General features: G+C 33.9%; 1 protein-coding gene across 2 annotated transcripts in view; it reads left to right on the top strand.

Moving 5' to 3' along the window:
• Window positions 1-26,742, top strand: part of GALNT13 (polypeptide N-acetylgalactosaminyltransferase 13) — a 592,354-nt gene that overhangs the window by 13,475 nt on the left and 552,137 nt on the right. For both annotated transcript variants that reach the window (XM_028830721.2, XM_077956554.1), the window contains exon 2: window positions 14,962-15,033. The gene's annotated coding sequence lies outside the window, so the exon portion shown is untranslated. The remainder of the gene's footprint in view (window positions 1-14,961; window positions 15,034-26,742) is intronic.

Raw genomic sequence — 26,742 nt, forward strand, 5'->3', positions numbered from 1 at the left:
TAAATGAAGGATGGCCATTTCAACGTTCACAGATGTGAAGATATTGCCATCTTAGATCAGCAGCTGCTCTCGAAATGTTCACTCCTTAGTATCGTTGGGCTAACACTAATTTTGTAGCTGATCAGAATAGTTGCTGTAAAGATACTAGCTATTCATAATTAATGTGAGCATATGGGTAGTTCCCACAAAAAATTTACTAACCTGCTGGTTGTTGCTGTGTAACATGTTCATGCTTTAGCATTCTTAACTATGAACATGAATCAGCTAACTAAAAAATAATCATAGTTAGCTTTCTATAGACAGAAATGGAGAGACAGAGAGAGAGAGAGAGAGAGAGAGAGAGAGAGAGAGAGAGAGAGAAATGAGGAAGGTTCCCAGTTTCCCCCCATAGTGTAGGATACGTATATCACAAAAAGGTATTGTGGAAAACTGAGGAAAAAAATAATTATATGGTAAAACCTAGTCTTTTATAGTATGAAAGGATAGGGGATTCTGAACTGAGGAAAAAACAAAAACAAAAACAAATTAACAATGAGGCACTCTTTAAAGCTGTGAATATCCGGTTTCTGTTGACAGTTTGTGATTACAGTCTCTCTTGGTCACCTCATTTTACCATTTTCTGGGTGATCTTGATTTAAGGACAGTAACTTGTGGGCAGTTAGAGCTCTTTTGTCCTGTTATTTCATGTGGTTGATGAATCTGGGGTCCATTAAGTTACATATTAAAGTTGAAGTTCTTGGCAATTATTTAGGACCTTTTAGCATATTAACTTCCTCTTCATTCTAAAATAAGATAAATACAGAGATTCAAGTTAGGAGGAGACAGTAAAACACAATTAAGTGTTAAAGACACAAGTTTAATTTTGTGGTGCCGGGAATCACATAAATGTAGTTTAAAAATTCTTATATCTGATTACTAGAAGTATGACAGAAGACAGTTACATAGCCTGCATGGAACTTAGTTACCTCATCTTTAAAATGGAGATAATAGTCATAGTAGCTAACAAGAATACAACCCAGGTCTCTTACTGGGCAAGAAGGTCTCTTTTAAGTGCTTTACATAATATTAACTCATTTAATTCTCATAGCACTATGAGCTAGATATTCTCATCCACCTTATAATTGTAATGACATGAGGGTTGAGGTGACAATACATATAATGTACTGATTGTTGTGCTTGGCACTTAGCAGGTGCTCAATAAGTGTGAGCTGTTTTTTGTGTATCTCCTCTTCAATGGTCTTCTCTTGGTATCTAGTGTGACAGGTGCCTAGTAAATCTGGCCTGCTTAACCGATTTTTGAAATAAAATCTCAGACCTGGAAGAGTTACTGTAAGGAGTTACTGCAAAATTGGGCCCCGAGTGCCAATAAATAAATAGGAGTTAAAGATAGGACTGAAGCCAAGTGAAGTAGAAACAGTAAAACTGTGTTAGTGAAATGCTGAGAAATCTTATTTAAGAGAGAAGGGAAGGTAAATGCGTGAAGGCAAAGGTGCATTCATTTCATGATAAATATTATAATATTATACACATTATACACAATGCTAAACAATGACAAACCACTTTGCAAAAAAAGTGTATCTAGCTGAGAACAAGGATGGTAAGCATTTTCTATTCGGGAATTTTCAATATCTCTGTTGAGTTTTGTTAGGTGTTCTGCGTTAAGTGACAGCCATCTTGCATTTCCCCCTTAGTTATTTGATCTGCTTTGACTATGTTGTTTTTCTTGTGGAAGAGCCTTAGAGAAATTGAAAGATCAATGCTTTTTGTGTGTGTTAAGTATGGAAAATAGAGAACATTTTAAAACATTGCCATCCCACCCTTCATTTCTGAATGAAAAAGATGAAACATTGTATACTTCTTATGCTTTAAAGACACAGATTTTATTTTCAGTATATGATATCTAGTTCTTAATTATTTTTATACATGCTTATTTGGAGATTTTCTACTTTTTTAATGTGGAAGAAAGCATAATTTGAAATAACAAATTGTAATTGATTTCCCATTTAGAAATATTTGAATTACGGTTCTCTTTTCTTATCAAGTAAGGAGAATATGTTTTGAGCACTGGTAGTTTGTCATTTCCTTCATAATAATTTGTACAAATGATAATTATACATAAATTAATAAACTGCTGGTAGGAATCTAATGATGCATCATACTGTTTTTGATTTATTTCCAAATCATTTGCAGAATGTTGAAATGTACAAAGACTAATTTTTAAATGTAACCTACAACTTCCTCAGCTCCAAAAACATACTCAGTAAGATAAAATAGTTATTTTAAAAAATGCTGGTACAGGAATAAATTACATTATGTTTTGTGAGTTTATTATATGAGGACATTATAGGTTATTAAATAGTATTGTGTTTATCTGTGTTTAAAAACTGTTTCATATTGCAAGTAAATAAATTATTTTTAAAACTTATTATAACTTGTCCCATGTGATTCAAGCAATTTTCTAGTGCTGCCTAAAATAATGTTGGGTCCTCAGTTTGTATTTCCTTAGTGCTCCTGTTTTATTCCATCTTGAAGTTTTGTGTGCCACTTGAATACATTTTAAAAGTAATTAAAAACAAAATTTTGTTACAAGCTTCAATAACTGTGTAAGCAATTTCTACATAAAATATTTTTAGAATCAAGTACTAACTCCTGCCAATTCTGGGGACCATGCATGAGGTTAAGCATTTTCAGCCAAGGTTACATGTAGCCACAGACAGACAATTGATTCATTTTCTTGTATTGTTGCATCTATCTGCCAATATATTACACCAATTATAATTATTTTATTTATAGAGTGATAGTCAATTGATAATTAATCCTGTAGTTTCACTTTCAGACCAGTCTTCATTTTATTCAACACCAAGCACCTTGGAAATTAGTAAGTCACAAAAGATATTTTCCATAGTTATAAAATATTTAGCAATATGATTAATTTTGCAATATATTTTTCATGAGCATGAAATCAAAGATATACTGTTTCCTAGCATAGGGCAGAGCTGATGCAAACTACCTGTGTGTGTGCTTTTCTCCAAAGCACTCCTATGGAAAGTTGATTTTTCATTTTTGTAAGTTTCCTGGCAGTTTTTAAGTGTGGTCCTCCAAGATCTTGGCCTTGGATACCACTAAAGCTAAGTATAAATTACTGATCTTATTTTATAATTCAGATTCATTTTTGACTTTCAGTTACTTACTTCATTAACTCTGGAGTTTATTTTGACCTTATATTAGATCAAATTAAATTTTGCCAGATGGATTTTTTTAAAAAAACGCTCCTTATCCCAAACCTTAACATTCAGTACAACTTTCTTGTTAGGTTCTACTAAGTAGTTTTGAGTTTTTAACCAACCTCAAAGCCTTCCTGACACCCTTTTATCCTTCCTCACCCCACACTAACACACTCTAAAACTCCCACATGTAGTGGGAGTTACTTTCTGTCTGTTTGCTTTTTATAAAATCTCATATGTATTTATTACTTGCCATGGAAAAATTTTATTACGTGATTTTAATCATGTTGTATTATATGCACTTGTCAATTTATTATAATTCACTAAATACCGATGCGCTTTTATTTGGCCAGAGGCTTACATCTCACAGTAACTGGGTGGTATATAAAATTGTGGGCCAATAAAATGCTGCTACATTTTGATATAGAAATGACCGTACTTCATTGGTGCATGAAAGGATTCCTGCTTAAGCAGTCAGTATACATAATCAATCAATAAATTGGGCCAGTGATTTTGAGATCTACGTAATTTAAGGCACTATGTAAATGCAAGATCAGGCACTTCCAACTTATTGATACATACTTACCAGTGGGTTTTCAGCAGTGGGTTCATGCTCATGGCATGCAATTATTGAATTGCAATTCTAAAACCCTGGGGGTTGACTAGCCAAAATTTAGTTTTGTCTGCACTTCTGCTCGCTTCCTGTGAAGCATCTGCCCTACTGAAGTCTCATACTATCAAGAGAATTGTTCCCTTATTCCTGCTTCTGTTATTTCTTTTCTTAATCAGGAACGAGTAACATCTGCAAAATAGAGCTACATGTTTTCATAAGGCTATTCTATCACGAAAGGGCCTCTTTGTCCCTTAAACAAATGTAAAAATCATCTGTCTATATGAACAATGTTCCAAATGTATGAATCATGAATTACAAATGTATAAATTACATGTTGTTATTTTGTAGAATTTTTAGTTTTCCTGTTCTGTGTTTTTTAGTAAATGTGTTCATATTATGTTATTTGCGGCTGTGTTTTATGGGAAAATATGTGCCTCATTGATTCATTTACCACTGTGCAGGGGTTCAAGGTCAGGGAGTTCTGTTAGTATCGACAGTTCTGATCTCATGATATACTTGGCTGATTGCCATCAAACCAATCACTCAGGGGACTTAAGAATTCTGATCTCATACACCATGTACTTGGTCTGAGGGATAAAATTCACACTGCATCCCAACTTAAAACTTTTTCACGTGTTGCTTCCTCAATCCAGATTCACACCTTCTATTTAGTAGAAATTGTATGAGTTCCTGCCTTTTAGCTGACACCTATATCTGGGTCTTCCTCTCTAAGGCTAAATGCTCTTGTTAGAATGGCACAAAAACAACAGCAACAAAAACAGAAGAGAAAACAAAAGGAAAGGAAAGGAGCTTGTATCCCCAGATTCATGCTGTGCGGTGGCTGGTTTGTTTCTTCTTTCTTCAGCGCATCGCTCCTGTGACATGCTGTGCCTCAGACTGCTTGAGTCGACCTTGCCGTTTAGAGCTGTCAAACCTGAATAGAGCAGAGCTTTTCTTTACCCTTCCAGTAGGTCTCAGGAGTGAGATCTGGTCACTGGCATTTATTCTCTGACCCTTAACTGTGGTTCCCCTTGAAATAGAGCTAATCAAGGTGTTGTTCCACTTATTGATTGATGCTCATGAAGTATTCATTGTTGGTACATATAATTTTGCCTGTTCCTATACTTGAACACATTCTTTCTTCTACGTAAACTAGGTGTATATCTACATCTATTTGCTGTTTGTGGATTAGAAAATCCAGGAAGGCAGTCTAACAGGATTCCTTCTTTTTGTGCTGTACCTAGCAAAATGCTCTACACAATTAAGTCCTTACTACATGCATTTAACTACATGCATTTAATTAGATTGCATATGCACAGATAGGTCCCTTGGGTCTTCCAGAGCAGTAGAGGCTACTTTGCGAAATGATGCAGGCTAAAAAGGATTTAGGTCAGTCAAATTTTTATCTGGCTTTCCCAGTAGGATAGTTGAAACTGCCTTTTCACTTGCTATAAGAATGTCTTCCATGTGACTTTTTTTTTTTCTTCTCAAATTCCGTTGTTAGCTAGTAAGGGATTGTGCACTTTATATGCTTGTTGTCAAACTCATTTGGTATTTGAAATCACAACGCCTTTATGATTTTCACCCAAGTGGCTTCAGAGTTCTGCCACTTCTGTCATTTATAAGAATTTGCCTGGAACTTGTTTCCTTTGACGGAGACGTAAGTCACAGGGTTTAAGATTGAAAAGGATCTCACGGGCTGATCCTGTCACTCCTGCCAGCCCTCAGTCAAGGTTGTGCTTAATCTAAACCCAAGATTAACATGTTTCTCTAAAATAAAACTACGCTTCATCATGTGGTTTGTTAAATACTCTACATTGTCAATAGAAGGATCTCTCTGAATGAGCATGTAACTCCTGGGTGTTAAAAACCTTCAAAAGCTCTACAAGTTAAATTTCAAATTCTTTAGCATATCATTAAGGTCCTTCCTAGAGATCTATTTCAAATGACCTTTTTGGCCTTGCATCTCATTTTTTACCCCCTCTTAATCTATTTTCAGGATTCACTGAATTGTTTCTCTGTTACCTGGACTTATCATAGAAGTCCATGATTGTTTCTTTGCTCACATTGCTTTGCAGCCTTGAATTACCTAGCTGCTCATTTCAGAGATCAGCTCACATGAGCAAATCCTTTTTAAAGGATTTCTCCAAATCCCCAAGGCAAATTTATTCTATTTTCTCTGTTCCCATAGAACCTTCTTCCTATTTCAACCTGTTATCATAGTGGTGCCCTCACATGTCTACCATTTTAGATGATAAGCTTTTTCACAATGGAGACATCATGTTTCTCATTGTTCCTCTGAGACCTACCAAAGTCCATAATATAACCATTCATTCAATAAATGTCTTGAAAAATTGTTAAATATTGATGCAGTACGATGAAAGGCTATGAATTTAATGATGCTCTATTGAATGAATCTTTGTGACATGCCTTGTATCTTTTTCTGGAATATAATGAGGATATAAAAATATTAACATAATCTCTTACAATGATAATCACTACAAATTTATCAAAATCATGGGTCCAAGAGTACGCTAAAAAAAAAATTTCTTCCATCCCATATTTATTGCACACTTCTAGTTGGATCTTTGTTTTAAAGGCCCCAGACTTAAAGTTAGGTTTAAAGATGTTCAAAAATGTCTTCACTTAAAACACAAAAAGACAAAATTAATATTTAAGTAATTTTTAATTTCTAGAAATTTATTTTTACAGTGTAGTGTAAACTCTCCGGTACTGTTAAAGCTGTTTCTTATAATTTTAAAAATAATTTTTCACATTATTAAAAATAAACATTTCTTTTTATGAAATATAAATTTCTTTGTCTGGGTCAGTTTTAATGTATCCTAATTTTCCAACTGTTAATTCTTTCCGTTTCTGTCCTCTGTCTTCATTTTAAATATGATTTGACATGTGAACCCTAATATTTAGTAATATATGCTAGCCAAATACTTATTAAACCCATGACAAAAAATTTTTCTTTAATCTTATGTGCAAATTTTTAGATAATATGTATCATTTAGGAATTGTGCTCAGTGTGTATCCAGAGTGGCCTAAAGAAATTGGTACTTTATTTTTCCCTCACAAAATATGAAGTCTTGACGTTGGTAGTCTACTAAGATGACCTTTGTAATGTTACCAGAGATTTTGGATTCTTGCATTCATTCTAGGATTCTTGCACTCAAAAGAGCTGTCAGAGTTCCAATCATTGTAACTACATTTTGAACAGGCAAAGGTCAAAAAGCATAAATGTGCCAACAGCAGCTAAGAAAGGAGAGATTAGACACGGACAAGGCACCTTTCAGGTTCAACCACATTTGTCAAAAAATCATGTTTTCTTAACTTTTGGAAAATTGATTTTGTTTCTTACTTAGCTGCAACTTTGTACTATTTTCCAGCTCTTTTAATGTTGAAGTTCTGCATAGTTTATAGCTGTGTAATTGGTTCTTACTTATGCACTTTGTTGCTTTTGTTCACTTTCAGCTTTTAAACTAGTATTTTTTTGGATTATAACATGATATGTATTTTTTGTCGAAGATTTGAAAATTAGAAAAAGCACTAAAAATATGACAATTACTTACATTTTTACACCATTTAGACATAATAACGTTAACATTTCACTGTATAGCGAGTTGTTATACCCAATTTATATACATATATAGGCACATATTTACATATATGTAAATTATGTAATTATTTACAAAACAACTTTATTCTCCATATTATTTTAGAAATTATTGATACTGTTTTGAAGATTAGATTTCTGCATATAAGTAAATATTATTTGGGACATTATTTTTATGACTATATGGCATTTCATCATATGGACAAGCCATAATTTACTTAGTTGATCCCTAATTGTTGCTTTTATGGATTTAAAATTATACCAATATAAATGACACTGATTAAGTACTTTGAACATGAAATTTTGCCTGTATATCTAATTATGTCTTAGAATAACTTGATGGAAGTAGAATGGGTCAAAAAGTAAGGATATGCAAAGGAAAAGGCCACATTTCTTCAGAAACTAGGAAATAATGAAGCAAAGGGTATAAAATATGCCACGCTTTAATGTCTGTTTCCTGGGAATGGAGTACAGTGAATAAAGCACAGATGTTCCATTTTTCATCCCAAAAGGGGGAAGAACCAATATTTTCTCCTGTTTCTTCAGGTAGAGAGGGGCCAGTGGTGAAGGAGCTGTCATTGAACACTCTTCACGTAGGCTGTTGACCGCTTGGAACAATCATTTGGCTACTTCTTTTAACAATCAGTGAAAAAAAGTGAAATAAAACAAAGGGAACAAAGAATTGACAGAGAAGCCACTTGAATCTCTGGAGACCCCACTTGAGAACCCACACGTCTCTGGCATCTCCCCAACTGGATGAATAAAAAAGAGGAATGGATGATACAGTGTTCAGTTAGGAAATGCAACAACATGGCATCTAACCATGATGTAGAGACTGCATATAGAATTATGCAGGGATAGAAATTGGCTGATGGACTACAGAGAGGTTATGTTTAAATATTGGTTGTGTATAAATCAGGGGATCTTGATTTGTGATGTCTATGATCGAAAATATCATGAGGTCATTATCAAGTAGTATTTACAATAAGAAAATGTGCAAGGGAGTTAGTGGTCTTGAAGGTCAAATTAGAGAGAGAGATGGGGGTGACAGGGAGAGAGAAGAAGAGGGAGGACGTACTAGAGATGACTTTAGAAGTTATAGATTAATCAGTTTGCTTTGATATGTATGAAAATAATAAGACAAAGTGATGATTGATTTCCATACACTTCAAAGAGCGGAAAAAATGGGGTAACAGCCAACATGTTTGAGAGAAGTAAATCACTCAGAGTTAATGTAATCTTCTCTGACACAATAACAGAACTTAAATATGAGAGGACAAAAAGTTCATGTATCTTTACTTCGGTAAGGTTTAGTTTTTGTCTGACATGATGTTCTGATCAACCAGCAAAGAATATATAGTCTTGTGTAAAGGGAGGCATAGCCTGTTACTTGTCGCTGAATCAGTGACCTGGTAGGGCAAACAAAGCAAGACTCTAAAAGTGTTTGTTGGAGACTTATACTGAATGATATTTGTAATAATCTCTATAATTTAATAATACAAAATATGGAATCTGCAGACTAGGAAAATTGCTAAATCTGTGTGAATTTGCAGGAATCTAAAGTGAATATGGTAATTAAAAAAGAGGGACTAAAATAAGTTGGTCATCTATGAGAACCATTGATTAAAATGGCATTAAATTACCATTAATGATTAAAATACCATTAAAAATGGTAATATCTAGTGTTGCTGAGGCGTTTTGAAATATTGTTGCTGTAAAATAGAGATGAGACCTGGAATAGTTGTTTGTGTTGTTCAGGGGGATCTGTAGTGTTTCCTGCCTTAATTATATCCCTTAACCTGGAATGGCCATTTTTTTTCTATGTTCTGAGTTTCAAGATTATAACACATCTTCCTCTATTCGTGGGCATTTTTCTTTTATTAGTTCAACAAAACGAATAATTATTTTACTAAAGTTGCTTTGTTTCCATGCCTTTCCATATAAACAATTTTTTCATTTCGGTATTACCTTTTTGTGTAATCTTTTAGAAGACATTTTAAAAGGTAATTAAACTCCATATGTAGAATACCTAGAGTGCATACAACTCAAATGAACACATGACAATATGCAGAACTAGGGTCAAATTGGGGCATCAGCAGGCAACAAACACTGTGTCATGACTGCAACTATATTTCACAGTAATTGTAAAATATAAACTGATTTGGGAGTTGGTCAAATAGGAAAGTTGGGTCTATCAGTTTAATAAAATACGGTTTAACAAGTTTTAACAGTCTCATGCTACTTGACCCAGAAATCCCAGTTCTCAGCATTTTATCCTAAGGAAACAATCATGCTGTGACAGAAGATACATGCCCAAGGACCTTCACAGTGTCTTCTTTTTGTCACAAATATTTGATGATAATTTATCAGAAAATAAATAAATGATTTCATGCCATAGCAATAGGATATTAATCAGTGAAGTGATCTTGCAGTGTGATGAAAAAATGATGATATTGTCACACAGAGAAATTCACAATTAATTAAGTAAAAAGAGAATATAATCGTAAAATAGTTTATATAATTCTTTAAATAATAGTCTTCAAGTAAGAGCAGGATAGTTGTTTCTGGAATTAAGGATGATTTTATATTTTAATATTTTTTTCTTAAATTAAAAAAACTTGCAACTTTTGATTTAGAAAACTAATTGTATAAGAAAAAACCATTTACACTGGTAATCTTTAAAGACTGATAACCTTTTGTCTTTTTTCTTTAAGTCCTGACTACTTTCACTTATTTTTTGATTATCGTTTCATTATTTAACTTTATATTGCTTAATTTGCTGACTATAATATAATGTTGTTTGTGTGGTTTATTTTAAAACTCTAAAGTAGATTTTACATTTTTTCTCATTCTCCTGTATTTTATATATTTAATGGGTATATATCAGTATATAAGTTATGAATAAATAGCTTTCATTTAATCTAAATATATAAATATTAAATATATATAAAGATGTAAATTGTATATACATAAACACTATATGATATATAGTATGTAAGCTATCACTCTGGATTTCTTACTAATTATACAAAAACATTGATGATTTTGAATTTTTTTAACCTTTAAATATTTTTCTGATTTATTTATTTAGTTATTAGTTATTTATTTTTAACTCTTATTTTAGCTTCAAGTGTATATGTGCAGATTTGTTATATAGGCTAATTTTGTGTCACAGGGGTTTGGTGTACAGATTATTTTGTCACCAGGTAATAAGCATAGTACCCAATAGGTAGTTTTTTGATCCTCACCTTCTTCCCACCTTTCAGCCTCAAGTAGGGCCCAGTTTCTGTTGTTCCCTTCTGAAAAAGACTTCCTTGATGTATGTTTGACTATTATTCTGTGATTCCCAAATATAAATGTCTAGATTAAAATAAAACATTTTATTTTTATTTATTTTTACCTTGTTGCATAATTTTAAATTTTGACATAGTTTCAAATGTACAGAAAATGTACAAGAATTGTATTTAAGAATACCTTTTGTCCAGATTCAACAGTTGTTTACAATTTTGCCTCGTTTGCTTCATTTCTGTGTGTGTTTTCTCTCTATATTCCTGTGTGTGCATGCACACACCACACACACACACCACATTTTTTTCTGAATCATTTGAGAATAAGTTACAGACATCATGCTTCCTTAGCTGAAGTGTTTAAGGGTACATTTCCTAAGAATAAGGACATTGTCTTCTATAACTAGAGTGTAATTTTTAAAGATATTCAATATTGACACAATAGTAGTTGTATTGTGTAACTCACAGTATGTGTCTAGGATTCCAGGTGTATTTTTTGGTCTTATCTTTAAAAGTCCTTTTATCTGGAACATCTCCTTAGTCTAATTACTTGGACATTTGAAGAGTAGATCAGATACGGAGTGCAGTATTCTCAATTTGGCTTTACTGAATGTTTCCTAACGGTTAATTCTGGTTTTGCATTTTTGACAGGCATACCACAAAAGTGATGTTGTGTTTTTCTCAAGTGCATCATACTTGGAGACATGTTGTATTTGTCTGATAATTGATGATATTGTCTTTGATCAATTTGTTAAGGTGGTCTCTGCCAAGTTTCTCCACAACTAGTTACTATTTTCTCCATTGGAATTAATAAGAAATTTGTGGGAAGATACTTTTTGACTGGAAATACCTGTTTATCATCACACTTTTATGCACTGGTGCTGATCCACTAATGTTTTCTTTACTGAATCAGGTACCTAAAATATTATGGTGGTTTTCTAACTCCATCAGTCTGTCTGTACTTTTTAGGTGACATTACACTCGAAGAAAGAGTTTTCCCTTCTTAATTTCATACTTTATTATATTTTCTGTAATAAATTTTAATCCATTACAATAATTATTTATTTTTATTTCCCAATTGTCTCCGATTAAACCAGTAACAGCCTCTTAAAGCTAGGACCTGTGTCCTTTTGACATATCCCCATCATTTTATAAATGCCTTACTTGCTTTTCTTCCAAAAAAAAATGTCACTTCAAAATTTATGCATTTTTGTCTTTTCTCTGTGTCCATATTTTAATATGCCAGAATAGGTTTTCAGAATTTTCATAGTTTGAGTGGATTTTCTGTGAATGATTTTCATGTCACTCTTAGGAATTCTGGTTTCCTTTACCTTCTTTCTCACAGTTTTTCTGGACCCCATATATCTCTGTATATAGGGGCAGCTTAAGGATAGCTGCATTAGAATTGGTGTCTAATTTTCTATTTACGTATAATCTGACATGTTTATTATTCTCCAGCTTCCAGTTGTGCTGAAGGATTTGGATTCGTGTGTTTTAATTTGTTTTGGTTAAGTGTATGTATTTTTTACGACATGTGAACAGTTTGAGATTTAGGTGGCTCTTACTACCTGAGTTCCTCAGAATGCCAGTCCATATTTTTATGCATTCTGCAAAATGTATTGATATTTGAAGACAATGCAATATGCCATTATTTAAGCAAAATTTGTGGATTGCATAGCTTTACCTTTAGCTGTTAGTGTTCTGTTAATCCAGTTTATCCAACTAAATTGAAGTGTTTAATGTATCATAATTATTTTATTACCTAGTATACCTATCAATCCAGGAAATAACTCACTGGAAGACATACACGTCCATGGTAAATGTAAAATTATTCTTTGAGGTCACTTTCACTTGATGATGTACTAATCAATTATGTTTGTAATAATTTCCCTTAGCTATGACAATTATCAAATATATATTTAAAAATAAAATATATTCAAACCCACAAAATTTTAAAACATGTATATAGATTAAAATAAGATAACGAATCAATAGCACCTGGTTATAGGAATCCAGTGAAATGTAGTATTTTAAGTGGTTATTTCAATTGACAAAATACGTTTTTTTGAGACTAATAAAGGTAAATCCTTCCTCCAGTTTCACAGCAAAAACAAAAAAAAAAGAAAAAAAAAGATGGCAATTCTTAATAAAGGAGAGCTTGGATCTGGAACAAAACACTCCAGTATTTAAAATTGTCAGAGTGAAAGATGGTTTGTAAAAGTGGGAAGTAGATGAATATGAAAACTCGTGCTATCTAAGAGGGGCAACCATTTTTCTGTTCCGTGCCTGAGTCCAGCCTTATACAAATTTTCACTTTTTCAAAAAAGCTAGATATGAGGATTTTTTTATGAGAAACCTTCTGCTTTTGAATATTGTGTAATATTTTAAAAACCATGGTGTGGGACAAACGAAATGTATCAGTAAGCCAGATTTGGTTTTCACACCCCCAGTTTTCAATCTCTGCTCTGGATGCAACCTAGAAATTAGCAGATATTGTAGTAAGAAGAAACCCAGGTCAGAAAAGCTGGTTTTGAGCCCAGGCTTACCTCCTATTGGCTGTGTCAGATTGAGCAAGTCATGTAATTAGAGTTCATCTCAGTATTCTTGTCTATGAGGATGAATATGCTAAAGTATGAAGAAATATAGAGATTTGCTAATTGTTATAACTTTATAGTTCTACTGAATTATATGTGAAGAAGAATATATATATCTTTTATTATGTTTTAAGTTTTAAACTTAGAAAATACAAAATTTCTTGGACATTTCTTGATTTACTTTTTCCATTTAACTATAAACTTGCTAATTACATCCAGTTTTCTTTGTTTGAGAGGTTTTGTGTAAAACACTAGTAAAATCATTTATTCATGGGCCAGGTAGAGACCTGTGCATTCCCAGTGTCTTTAACATACTAGAGGAAGATAAATTAGATTTTCTATTCAAAATGCTTATTCTGAATGTTGAATTGTTGATTTGGTTACAGTTGGTTTTGGTGAACACAAAAGCACAACTTCTGTATTATTAAACTGCTAGTTCTGCTTAGTACCATCAAGACGCAGATCTCTCTGAGCAGAAATTCTGTTTGTTGCTGAGAACTAATATTCCTTTAAAGATGTTTGGTACTTAAGGGAATTTTTATTTGTATTGTTTATAGTGTGAGCTGTCTGAAAGAACACACTGTGTTTTTAAAGGGATATATATATATTTATTTATTTATATATATATATATATTTTTTATTTTTTTTTTTTGAGATGGAGTCTCATTCTGTCTCCCAGACTGGGGTGCAGTGGCATGATCTCAGCTCACTGCAACTTCCGCCTCCTGGGTTCAAGCGATGGTCCTGCCTTAGCCTCCTGAGTAGCTGGGGCTACAGGCACTCACTACCATGCCTGGCTAATTTTTATATTTTTATTAAAGACAGGGTTTCACCATGTTGGCCAGGCTGATAATTTTCATTAGGTTGTATTTTATTATATTTCTCTGAACAGTTCTTTTATAACACTGTATTTACTCAGTAGCATAAAACCCATTTAAGTTGAAATATTTTGAGATTCATAATCAATATGCTCTTTCAAAACCCTACTCTAAAACGAACAAATTAATTAATAATGCTTGATTAAATCACTTTCTCCTTATAATCACATTGATATTCTGAAACACAGAGAATGGATCTGTTTGTGTATTTTTGTGAGGTATGCAGGTCGCATGCCTGCATTTTTCTCAGTGCATGGTTTTCAATTAGAATTGGAATGCAATTACAAAGTGAATTGGTGCAACTCTCTGGATAAATCAAGCAAAATTCTTTTCTAACTCAGTGATCCTCATATATCAGATAATAGTACCTTTTAAAAACTTGAAATATTTGAATAATCACCTCAACTCTCCAAGTATATTTGAACATCTCATATTTTTGAATTACTTTTATGCCGTTCTGCCAACTGTGTTTCTTGCATATAATTATGAAGCTAGTATGCAGACTTCTCTTACCTCTTTCTTCAAAGTGTCCTCCTTAATTGATGTTTTGGAATATTTGCATGTAGTTGGGAATATTTCTGTTCATCAGCCCATTATACTTTGCTAGATGTATAGTCTACATTTTGCAAAACCTATTTTAGTATGTTACAGTGTATTGTGTTTAAGTGTGTGTTGGTCTGTGTTAGTTTTTCTGTGACCTTGACAAATTGTTTACTCTTTCGGATGTTTTTCTTCCTCCACAGATGCATTTTTGTAGAAGCATTTTGAGGATGTATGTTTGCAAATCATTTTGAAATTGCCAAGTGCAACATACAGTAAGTAATATTTTTATTGTTCTACTCAGTTGCAGTCATGCTTGATTAATTTGGCAGTCATAAAAGAACCCATTTCCATTTACAGTCTTTGATATTTTTTGTCAGCGTTGTTAAAGATCAGATGGTTGTATGTGTGCAGCATTATCTCTGGGGTCTTTATTCTGTTCCATTGTTCTGTGTGTCTCTTTTTGTATGAGTGCCTTGCTGTTTTGGTTACTACAACCCTGTGGTATAGTTTGAAGACAGGTAATGTGATACCTCTAGTTTTTTCTTTATGCTTAGGATTGCCTTGTCTATTTTGGCTCTTTTTTGGTTTATGAATTATAAAATAGTTTTTCCTAATTATATGAATGATATCATTTGTAGTTTGATAGCAATAGTATTGAATCTGTAATTTGCTTTGGACATTGTGGCCATTTTATCAACCTTGATTCATCCTGTCCATGAGCATGGGATGTTTTTCTATTTGTGTCATGTCTAACTTCTTTGACCAGTGTTTTGTATAGAACTTTCTCCTCCTTGGTTAGCTGTATTCCTAGGTATTTTATTCTTTTGGGGGCTATTGTGAGTGGCATTGTGTTCTTGTTTGGCTGTCAGGCTGGAAATTGTTGTAGAGAAATATGCCTCTGCCCTGATGAAGTGCTCTGGCCAACACTACTCATCAGAGTAAATGAGTATTTTATGACTGAATTCAAATTAAAAAAATAACAATTGCCTTATATTAAGTGTCAGTAGAACCAATCAGCAACCCAAAATGAGTTGCCTTGAACAAAATGCTATTTGATTAGAGAAAACTTAAAAATATATAACAACTCCTCCCCAATGGCAGAGACAATATCTTACTCTTCTATTATACTTTTCAGAATTAGCAGTGGCTGACCACACCCTTTTCTTGTGGTCCTTTTTAGTTGCTTTCTGCAGTGAAGAAAAGATTGGAATGAAAGGTTGAGCTTGACTTACCATTCTTTTCCCTCCTTATTATCTTCAGATGTGTAATATTCATAGTACTATCCTTTACATAACACTGGCCACATTCATGCTTTCCCGTTTGGACTCTGGTGATCTTCAAATTCATTCATGTTAGCCACCCATTGGTCCTAACCCTGTACACTTTATTTCTTGAAACAAACCATCAGCGACATTTTATATGGGGACATTTTCGGAATTCCTGGTATTTAAAAGGCTATTGCTCTAAAATTGAATGGATCAGATCGTTCATGCTCCCACACTACTTTTGGTTTTGAGATTGAAGGATTTACAGAGGGGTGAGAATGAAGGGATGAAGTCTCCATTTCTAGATTTGACCTCTGGAAGACAAAGCTAGTGATTTTGTTTAGTAATTTTATTTCATTTGGTTCAATTAATAGTTCATGCTCCTAAATTGAGAGGTACTGTGTTAGTAAGGACTAGAGCAAGTAGGAGAGAAAGACAAAAACAACTCTCAAGGAAACTTTGTCATTGGTTTGAGGAAATAAGCTATTCCCTCATATAAATAAAGCAGAGGCTGTGGTAAGTTACCTCATGAGAATGGTATAAACTAATACAATTTAAAAGCCATTTTAAATAATTTGAGAAACAATAAAATGCACAGATGTGTGAAAAAAGAAGCCATTATAGTAGACCTCAGAAAGGAGATATAATTCTGAACCATATTGGTCCAAGGTTTTATGGAAATTGAATTTGGGCTAGATCTTGATGCAGATGGAGAATGTTAACAGAATAGTCAAGAAAATGGCATACTAACATTTAGAAGTAAAGAGGCATACTTCACACTCAATGAATGACAAATTAATTAGTTTGGCACAAGAATACGTTTCTTATGTTGGACTAAAAACAGGTAACTGGAAAATAAGGCTGGTACCAGGTTGTGGGAAATACTGATAGCCCTTCAAGAAATTTGAATTTAATTGGTATGTAATTAAAAATAGAGAGCTAATATTCCATGAGGGCTAATCCTGTGAACAGAAAGGTATTTTTAAATGTTATTCTGGTAATATCTTCAAAGTGGATGGCAGTTGGAAGACTTGTTGCAAAAAGATCAATTTTTAAGCATTTACAGAGGGATAAGAATGAAGGGATGAGGGCAAGACCTAAAGTCATAGCAGTGGGGAGGGACTGGCAGGGTTTGGAGCATGTGAGATTTATTTGGAAGTAAATAGGTTCAGGGAGTAATGGTTATACTTAATGCTTGTGCAGGATTTACTGAGTGCCAGGGTTGTTTTAAATGTTAATGACTAATGTCATCCCCATTTGTGCAAGAGGAAACTGAGAGAGGCATCATTTAAGCAAATGGTCCCAGGTCACAAAAGTAAAACATACCATGCCTGACATTTGGGGCCATTTAGTCAAGCTCCAGAGTCATTGCAGTTTACCACTGTACCATCATTTCTCTAAAAAAATAACTGAAGCTTCCAAGTTGACTGAGCTGGAAAATGATGTTGCCAATAATCAGAGAAACATATATATATATATTTTTTTTTTTCAGAGTTTACCCTTTCTTTAGGTAGGTTTTTGGGTATGCAGAAAAATCTTGACCTTTAGGGAGAAATGTCCCTTATGGTTAGTGATGAATCTCTTGTATGCATTCACTTGTGTCTTGGGCAATAGGAACAGTATTTATTACATTATTCAGTTGTAAGTTATGATAATAAATATGTCGTCTTAATCAGATTTGTCTTCCTTCCTTAGCAGAACTTAAAAATGAAACAAGGATAGGGTGATAAGTAAAAGATTTCATATCTTGGGTCCATAAAAGACCACTATTTTAGACTTTGTTTACCTATCTTGCAAAACTAATTTTGACAAGAGAAAAACATAACTCTCAGCATATGGAGTATCTTTTTTTCTGTTAGGTTGATGCAAAAGTAATGGCATTTTTGCCATTACTTTGTAAAACCACAATTACTTTTGTATCAATCTAATATACTGGAGAAGTAGAATAATGTACTGCTTAAGACCATGGGCTCCAGGACCATTCTGCTTCATTGATTCATATTCCAAGTAAGGCCCATTTGCTGTGTGGCTTTGTGTCAATTATTTAAGCTCTCTGTGCCTCAGCCTCTGTACCTTCAAAATGTGATATTAGTAATACTGTGTCTTCTGGATATTGTAAAGCTCAAATGAGATAAAGCACCTACAATGGCTCTTGGTACCAGTAAGTTTTAAATAAAAGTTATGTTTATTAAAATTTATCTCAGGTAACAGTTTTCTGTTTTTTAATTTCATTACATAATTACTGCTGTTTTAAGCTTTTTGCTTTGAATTTTTACTCATTAAGGAGACAGAACAGTGATTTTCACAAGCAAAGACCCATGTAACCATCACACAGGTGAAGAAATAGAACAATTGCTGCATCTCCAATCCTACTTTTTCTGCCTGCCAGCCATTACTTCCTTTCTATCAGTTTCCCATGGATAACATTATTCCTGATATTTGTGGGAATTACTTCCTTGCTTTTCATCATAGTTTTAACATTAAATAATGTATCCTTATATGCAAAATATTGGTTTAGCCTGATTTTTAAGTTAATGTACATAATATTTATATTACACACATTCTTCTGTGCATGGTGTCCTTTTCTGAATGTATGTTTGTAAGTTTCCTTAATGTTTTTATGTGGTTCATTAATTTTCATTCCTATATCGTATTCCATCATATAGAAGTACTACAGAATATTTATTCATTGTGTTGTTGATGGACATTCATGCTGTTTCTAGGTTTGAGCCATTATAAATAATGCTGCCATAAACATTCTTTTAAATGTTTTTAGCCAAATATATACATATATTTCTCTTGAATATATACTTACCAATGGAATTTCTTAGTCATATTGCATGCAATCTTTTAACTTTAGTAGATACTGCCAGATGGTATTCCAAAGTAAATATATAATTTCACTTCATTCCTTAGTGTATAAGAGTTTCCATTGTTTCATCTTTACCAAAGATTGGTATAATCAGTTCTTTTAATTGTAGCCATTCTGGTGAGAGTTTGGTTTACATTGTCTTGTTGAATAATATGATTGTGTCATGTGGCTTAATAGCCATGTGCATATTATTGTCTATAAATTTCCTCTTCATATGTGTATTTTTCTATTGTGTTGATTTTTAAAATTGTTAATATTCACAAGTTAGGTACACTGGATTAAGAGCCTCCCACCAGTTAAATATGCTGCAAAGGTCTTCTCCCTTTCTATGATTTGCTTTTTCAGTTTCTTAATGAGGTTTCTCTGATGTTCCTAATTTTAATTTTAATCATTATGTCACCTCTTTATGTTTATATCTTTCCACTTGTCTTTGGTTTTTGTGAGTGATGTGAGGTAGAAGTCAAATTCTAGATATCCAGTTGTTATAGAATCATACTGGACAATTCTCTCCTTTGCCCACGGTTCTTTAATGTCATATTTACTACAAATTAAATTTCTATATGTGTCTGGGTCTTTTAGGAGCCAACTATTCTATTTAATTGGTTTATTAGTCTCTTCTTATCACTTATAACACTATTTTAACTACGGCTACTTTTTAAATATTCTTAGTATCTATTAAAACGAGTTTTTCTACCACATGTTATTCAAAGGCCTCTTGACTTTGCCTTCTTTCATGTAAATTTTACTTTGAATTACTTTGTCAAGTTAACAAAAACAATTACTTTGTCAAGTTAACAAAAACAATTGTTTAGATTTTAGTTATAATTGCATTCAATCTATTGTTAAGTAAATTGTTAAAGAACTGGCATAATTACAATATTAACTTATTTCATTTATGAACATAATATATACTGCATTTCCTCCTTATTAACTGGGGACACATTCCAAGATCCCCAGTTGATGCCTGAAACTGCAAATAGTACCAAACCTTATATAGACTATGTTTTTTTCTACACATACATACTTATGATAAAGTTTAATTTAAACTTAGGCACAGGATGAGATTAAGAACAACTAATAATAAAATAGAACAATTGTAACAATATACTGTAATAAAAGTTATGTGAATATAGTCTCTTTGTCTCTCAAAGTATGTTATTGTACTGTACTTAACCTGCTTCTTGTGATAATGTGAGATGATACAATGCCTACATGATGAGATGAAGTCTTGTGAATGATTTTGGTCATAACTTTCATAGTGTGAGGTGCAACAGCAAAAGTAACATAAATCTCTTGTTCTTTCTTCACAATTTCAAGGATAGAAGAAGCATTCTTACCAGAGAGCTTAGCAACCTGAGCAAACAACTTTTTCTCTTTATTCTTTTCTTAAAGGAAACACTTTATGGCTTCTCTTTGGCATATTCAAATTGTCAACATTATTATTCTTGTAATTTGGGTCAATTATTAAGTAATATAAGGGAGACTTGAACACAAGCACTGTGATACTTTGGCAATCAATTCGATAACCAAGATGGCTACTAAGTGACTATAGGGTGGGTTGTGAATGTAGCGTGAGGTTGCTGGACAAAGGAATGATTAAAGTCCTAGGAGGAACAGAGCAGAGTGGTGGGAAATTTCATCAAGCTACACAGAACAGCACACCATTTAAAATTATAAATTGTTTATTTCTGGAATTTTCCATTTAATATTTTTGGACCACAGTTGATGATGAGTAACTGGAACCATGGAAGGCAAAACCATAAGTAAGGGGGACTACTGTACTTTATTTATTTTGATCTTTTGATTTTTCTCAATCACATGTATGGTTTTTTGTTTAGAGGTCTTATGTATTTTGGTTAATTTGTGCCTAGAAGTTTAATGCAGTTTAATATTAAGATTATATATACACATATAATTGTATACATATGTATCATATATACATATAATTACATACATAATAACACATACATATTATATACACTTCTTAAACTTTTATTTTAGGTTTAGGGGTACATGAGCAGGTTTTTTATGTAGGTAAACTTGTGTCATGGGGGTTTGTTGTACAGATTATTTTGTCCCTCGTATACTAAGCCTAGTACCCAATGGTTATTTTTTCCTGTTCCTCTACCTCCTGCCACCCTCTACCCTAAAGTAGACTTCAGTGTCTCTTGTTCCCTTCTTTGTGTCCATGTGTTCTAATCATTTAGCCTCCACTTATAAATGAGAACATGTGGTATTTGTTTTCTATTCCTGTCTTGGTTTGCTAAGGATGATGGCCTCCTGCTCCATCCATGTTACTGCAAAGGATATGATCTTGTTTTTGTGTGTGTGTGGCTGCATAGTTTTCCATAGTGTATATGTGCCATATTTTCTTTATCCATTCTACCATTGATGGGCATTTAGGTTGATTCCATATCTTTGTCATTGTGAATAGTGCTGCAATTAACATACATGTGCATGTGTCTTTATGGTAGGATAGTTTATATTCCTTTATGTATATACCCAGTAATAGGATTGCTGGATTAAATGGTAATTCTGTTTTTAATTCTTTGAGGAATCATGACATTGCTTTCCACAATAGTTGAACTAATTTACACTCCCACCAGCAGTGTATAAGCATTCCCTTTCTCCACAACCTTGCCCGTATCTGTGATTATTTGACTTTTTCACAATAGCCATTCTGACTGGTATAAGATGGTATCTCATGGTGGTTTTGGTTTCTATTTCTCTAATGATCAGTGATGGTGAGCTTTTTCATGTGATTGCTGGCCACATATATGAAAAGTGTTGGTTCAAGTCCTCTGCCCATTGTTTAATGGGGTTGTTTGCTTTTTCATTGTAATTTGTTTAAGTTCCTTATAGATGCTGAATATTGGAGCTTTGTCAGATGTATAGTTTGCATATATTTTTCCCATTCTATAGGTTGTCTGTTTACTCTGTTGATAGTTTCTTTTGCTGCACAGAAGCTCTTTAGTTGAGTTATATCCCATTTGTCAGTTTTTGCTTTTGTTGCAATTGCTTTTGGTGTTTTTGTCATGAAACCTTTAACAGGTTCTACATCCAGAATGGTACTTTCTAGATTGTCTTCCAGGGTTTTTATAGTTTTGAGTTTTACATTTAAGTGTTTAATCCATCTTGAGTTGATTTTTCTATGTGGTATAAGGAAAGAGTCCAGTTTCAGTCTTCTGCATATGGCTAGCCAGTTATCCAAGCACACTCCCATTGAATAGGGAGTCCATTCCTCATTGCTTCGTTTTGTTGACTTTGTGGAAGACCAGATGGTTGTAGGTGTGCCGCCTTAATTCTGGGCTCTCTATTCTATTCCACTGGCCTATATATCTGCCTTTGTACCAGTACCATGCCATTTTGTCTATTGTAGCTCTGTAGTATAGTTTGAAGTTGGTAACATAATGCATCCAACTTTGTTCTTTTTGCTTAGAATTGCCTTGGATATACGGGCTTTTTTTTGGTTCCATATGAATTTTAAAATAGATTTTTCTAGTTCTGTGAATAATGTTATTTATAGTTCAATAGGGATAGCATTGAATCTACAAATTGCTTTGGGCAGTATGGCCATTTTAACAATATTGATTTCTCCTATCCATGAGATCCATGAGCATGGAATGTTTTTCTATTTGTTTGTGTCATCTCTGATTGCTTTGAGCATGTTTTGTGATTCTCATTGTAGAGATCTTTCATCTCCCTGGTTAACTGTATTCCTAGGTATTTTATTCATTTTGTGGCAGTTTTGAATGGGATTGTGTTCCTGACTTGGTTCTCAGCTTGGCTCTCACTGCCATATAGGATTTTTTAAAATGTGATTTTTGTACATTTTTTGCTAGTTTCTACAGATTTTGCTAGTAATTTTTGTATATTGACTCTTTATCTTGAAACTTTGCTGAAGTTTATCAGTTTAAGGAGCTTTCAAGCTGAGATTGTGGCTTTTTCTAGATACAGAAACATGTCATCTGCAAACAGGAATAGTTTGACTCCCTGTCTTTCTATATATATATGCTTTATTTCTTTTTCTTGCTGGATGTCTGTGGCCAGGACTTTCAATACTAGGTTTAATAGGAGTGGTGAGAGGGGGCATCCTTGTCTTGTGTGGCTTTTCAAGGGTAATGCTTTTGCTTTTGCTCATTTATTATGATGTTTGCTGTGGTTTTGTCATGGATAGCTTTTACTATTTTGACGTATGTTCCTTCAATATGTAGCTTGTTGAGAGTTTTTAACATGAAGGGATGCTGAATTTTGTCAAACATCTTTTCAGCTTCTATTGAGATAAACATGTGGTTTTGACTTTACTTCTGTTTTTGTAATGAATTGCATTTATTGATTTGCATATGTTGAACCGACCTTGCTTTCCAGGAATAAAGCCTACTTGATCATGGTGTATTAGCTTTTTGATGACACTGCTGGATTTGGTTTGCTGGTATTTCGTTGAGGATTTTTAAATCCATCTTCATCAAGAATATTGGCCTGAAGTCTTTTTTGGTTGTGTCACTGCAAGGTTTTGGTATCAGGATGATGCTGGCCTCATAGAGTGAGTTGGGGAGGAGTCCCTGTTCCTCATTTTTTTTGGAAATAATTGCAGTAAGAATGGTACTAGCTCTTATTTGTGTGTCTGGTGGACATTGCCTATGAATCCATCTGGTCCTAGCTGGGCTTTTTTCTTGGTTGGTAGACTATTTATTACTGATTCAATTTCAGAAATCATTATTGGTCTGTTCATGGATTCAGTTTCTTCCTGGTTTAGTCTTGGGTGGGTATATGTGATCAGGTATCTATCTATTTCATGTTGATTTTTGAGTTGTGTGAATAGAGGTCTTCATAGTAGTCTCTGATGGTTATATATGTATGTTTCTGTGGGGTTAGTGGTTATTGCCTTTGTCATTTCTGATTGTGTTTATCTTCTGTCTTTTTCTGTTTATTAATCTAGCTAGTTTCTATCCATCTTTTTAATTTTTTAAAAATGCCAACTTCTGGATTCACTGATCTTTTGAATGGTTTTTTTTATGTCAATCTTTCAGTTCAGCGTTGATTATGGTTATTTCTGGTCTTCTGCTAGCTTTGGAGTTGATTTCTTCTTGTTTCTCCAGTTCTTTTATTTGTGATTCTAGGTTATTAATTTGAGATCCTTCTAAGTTTTTGATGTGGGCATTTTGTGCTTCAAATTTGCCTCTTAACACTGCCTTATCTGTGTCCCAGAGATTCTAATATGTTGTAGCTTTGTTCTCATCAGTTTCAAAGAACTTCCTGATTTCTGTCTTAATTTCAATATTTACCCCAAAATCATTCTGAGGCAGGTTAACTTCCATATAATTGTATAACTTTGAGTGATTATCTTGAATTCTCTTTTTATTGTGCTGTTGTCTGAGAGAGTAGTTGCTATGATTTCAGTTCTTTTGCATTTGCTGATCGTTATATGTCATATTGTGTGGGTGATTTTAGTGTATGTGCCATGTGGTAATGAGGAGAATGTATATTCTGTTGTTTTTGGATGGAGAGTCCTATGGATATCTATCAGGTCCATTTGGTCTTTTTGAATTCAAGTCCTAAATGTCTTTGCTGACTTTCTGCCTTGATGATCTGTCCAATACTGTCAGTGGAATGTTAAAATTTCTCACTATTATCATATGGAAGTCGAAGTTTCCTTGAAGGTCACTAATAACTTGCTTTGTGAATCTGTGTGCTTCTGAGTTGGGTGTATACATGTTTAGAAGAGTCAGGTCTTGTTGACCTGAATCCTTTGACTTTACTTCTGTTTTGGTAATGAATTGCATTTATTGCCCTTTTTTGTCTTTTTTGATCTTTGTTGGTTTAAAGTCTGTTTTGCCTAAAATTGGGATTGTAACCCTTGTGTTTTTTATGTTTTCCATTTGCTTGATAGACATTTTCCCCTTCCTTAAGTTTGAGCCTGTGAGTGTCATTGTATGTGTGATAGGTCTCTTGGAGACAGCATACCACTGAGTGTTTCTTCTTTATTCACCTTGACACTCTGTGCCTTTTAATTGGAGCATTTAGCCTTCTTACATTTAATATTAGCATTGATATATGTGAATTTGATCCTGTCACTGTGTTGTTAGCCAGTTATTATGCAGATTTGTTTTTATGGTTACTTTTTAGTGCCACTGGTCTGTGTACTTAAATGTATTTTTGTAGTGGCTGGTAACAGTCTTTCCTTTTTATATTCAGTGCTTTTTTCAGGAGCTCTTATATGCACGTTTTGTAGTAATGATTTCCCTTAGCATTTGCCTGTCTGAAAGCATCTTATTTCTCCTTTGCTTATGAAGCTTAGTTTGTTTGTATATGAAATTCTTGGTCAGAATTTATCTTTTTGTAAGAATGTTGTATATAGACCCTCAATCTCTTCTTGCTTGTAGGGTTCTTTCTGAGAAGTTGGCTGTTAGTCTGATGGGCTTCCCTTTGTGGTGACCTGTCCTTTGTCTCTCGCTGCCTTTATCATTTTTTCTTTCATTTCAGCCTTGGAGAATATGCTGATTATGTGTCTTGGGATTGGTCTTGTGAAGTATTTTGTGGGGGTTCTCTGCATTTCCTGAATTTGAATGTTGGCCTCCTTGTCTAGATAGGGGAAATTCTTTTTTTTTTTGAGATGGAGTCTCGCTGTGTCTCCCAGGCTGGAGTGCAGTGGCGTGATCTCGGCTCACTGCAAGCTCCGCCTCCCGGGTTCACGCCATTCTCCCGCCTCACCCTCCCAAGTAGCTGAGACTACAGGCGCCCGCCACCACGCCCGGCTAGTTTTTTGTATTTTTAGTAGAGATAGGGTTTCACCATATTAGCCAGGATAGTCTCGATCTCCTGACCTCGTGATCCATCCGCCTCGGCCTCCCAAATAGGGGAAATTCTTATGGATGATAACCTGTATCATGCTTTCCAAGTTGCTTCCATTCTCCTTATCTCTTTCAGGGATGTCAAGAAGTCATAGATTTGGTCTCTTTATATAATCCCATATTTCTCTGAGGTTTGGTTTGTTCCTTTTTATTCTGTTTTCTTTATTCTTGTCTGACTGTATTATTTCAGAAAGTCAGTATTCAGACTCTGAAATTCTTTACTCAGCTTGGTCTAATCTGTTGCTTTGACTTGCTATTGCATTATGAAATTCTTGTAGTTTTTTTTTTTTTTCAGCTCTATAAGGTCAGCTTCTTGCTTTTCTATACTGGCTATTTTGTCTGTCAGATTCTGTATCATTTTATTATGATTCTTAGTTTCCTTAGATTGGGTTTCAGTGTTTTCATGAATCTTGAAAATCTTCATTCTTACCCTTATTCTGAATTCTATTTCTGTCATTTCAGCCATCTGAGCTCAGTTAACAACCCTTCTTGGAGAACTAGCATGGTCATTTGGAGAAAAGAAGACACTCTTGCTTTTTCGAGTTGTCAGAGTTCTTGTGCTGGTTCTTTCTCATTTTTTTGGGTCCGCTGTTCCTTCAATATTTGAATTTCCTATCATTTAGATTTTTTTTCTTTTATCCTGTTTAATGACCTTGGAGGTTTGATTGTGGTATAAGGTGTATTCAGTCAATTGGATTCATTTCTGGAAGATTTTAGAGAGTCAAGGCTTAGCTCAGGACTCCTGGACTGTGTTTTTCTAATTCTGAGCGACTCTTATTGAGCGCTGGCTTTGTTTTCTGGCCCCTCATGGTTAGGAACCTGTTGTGAAGGATAGGCTGAAATGCTCCTGGACTTCTGGTCATAATACTTGTATGCATGGTGCCAGCCAAAGCTCTTTGTAGGGCAGTGGCAGTGGAATCTATACTCATTTGCATGTGCTAGCAGCTGTGGCAGTGGCAGCATGGCCAAGTGCACACTTGTCAGCTGTGGCAG

The sequence above is a fragment of the Macaca mulatta genome, chromosome 12, assembly GCF_049350105.2.
Source record: "Macaca mulatta isolate MMU2019108-1 chromosome 12, T2T-MMU8v2.0, whole genome shotgun sequence".
NCBI lineage: Eukaryota > Metazoa > Chordata > Mammalia > Primates > Cercopithecidae > Macaca > Macaca mulatta.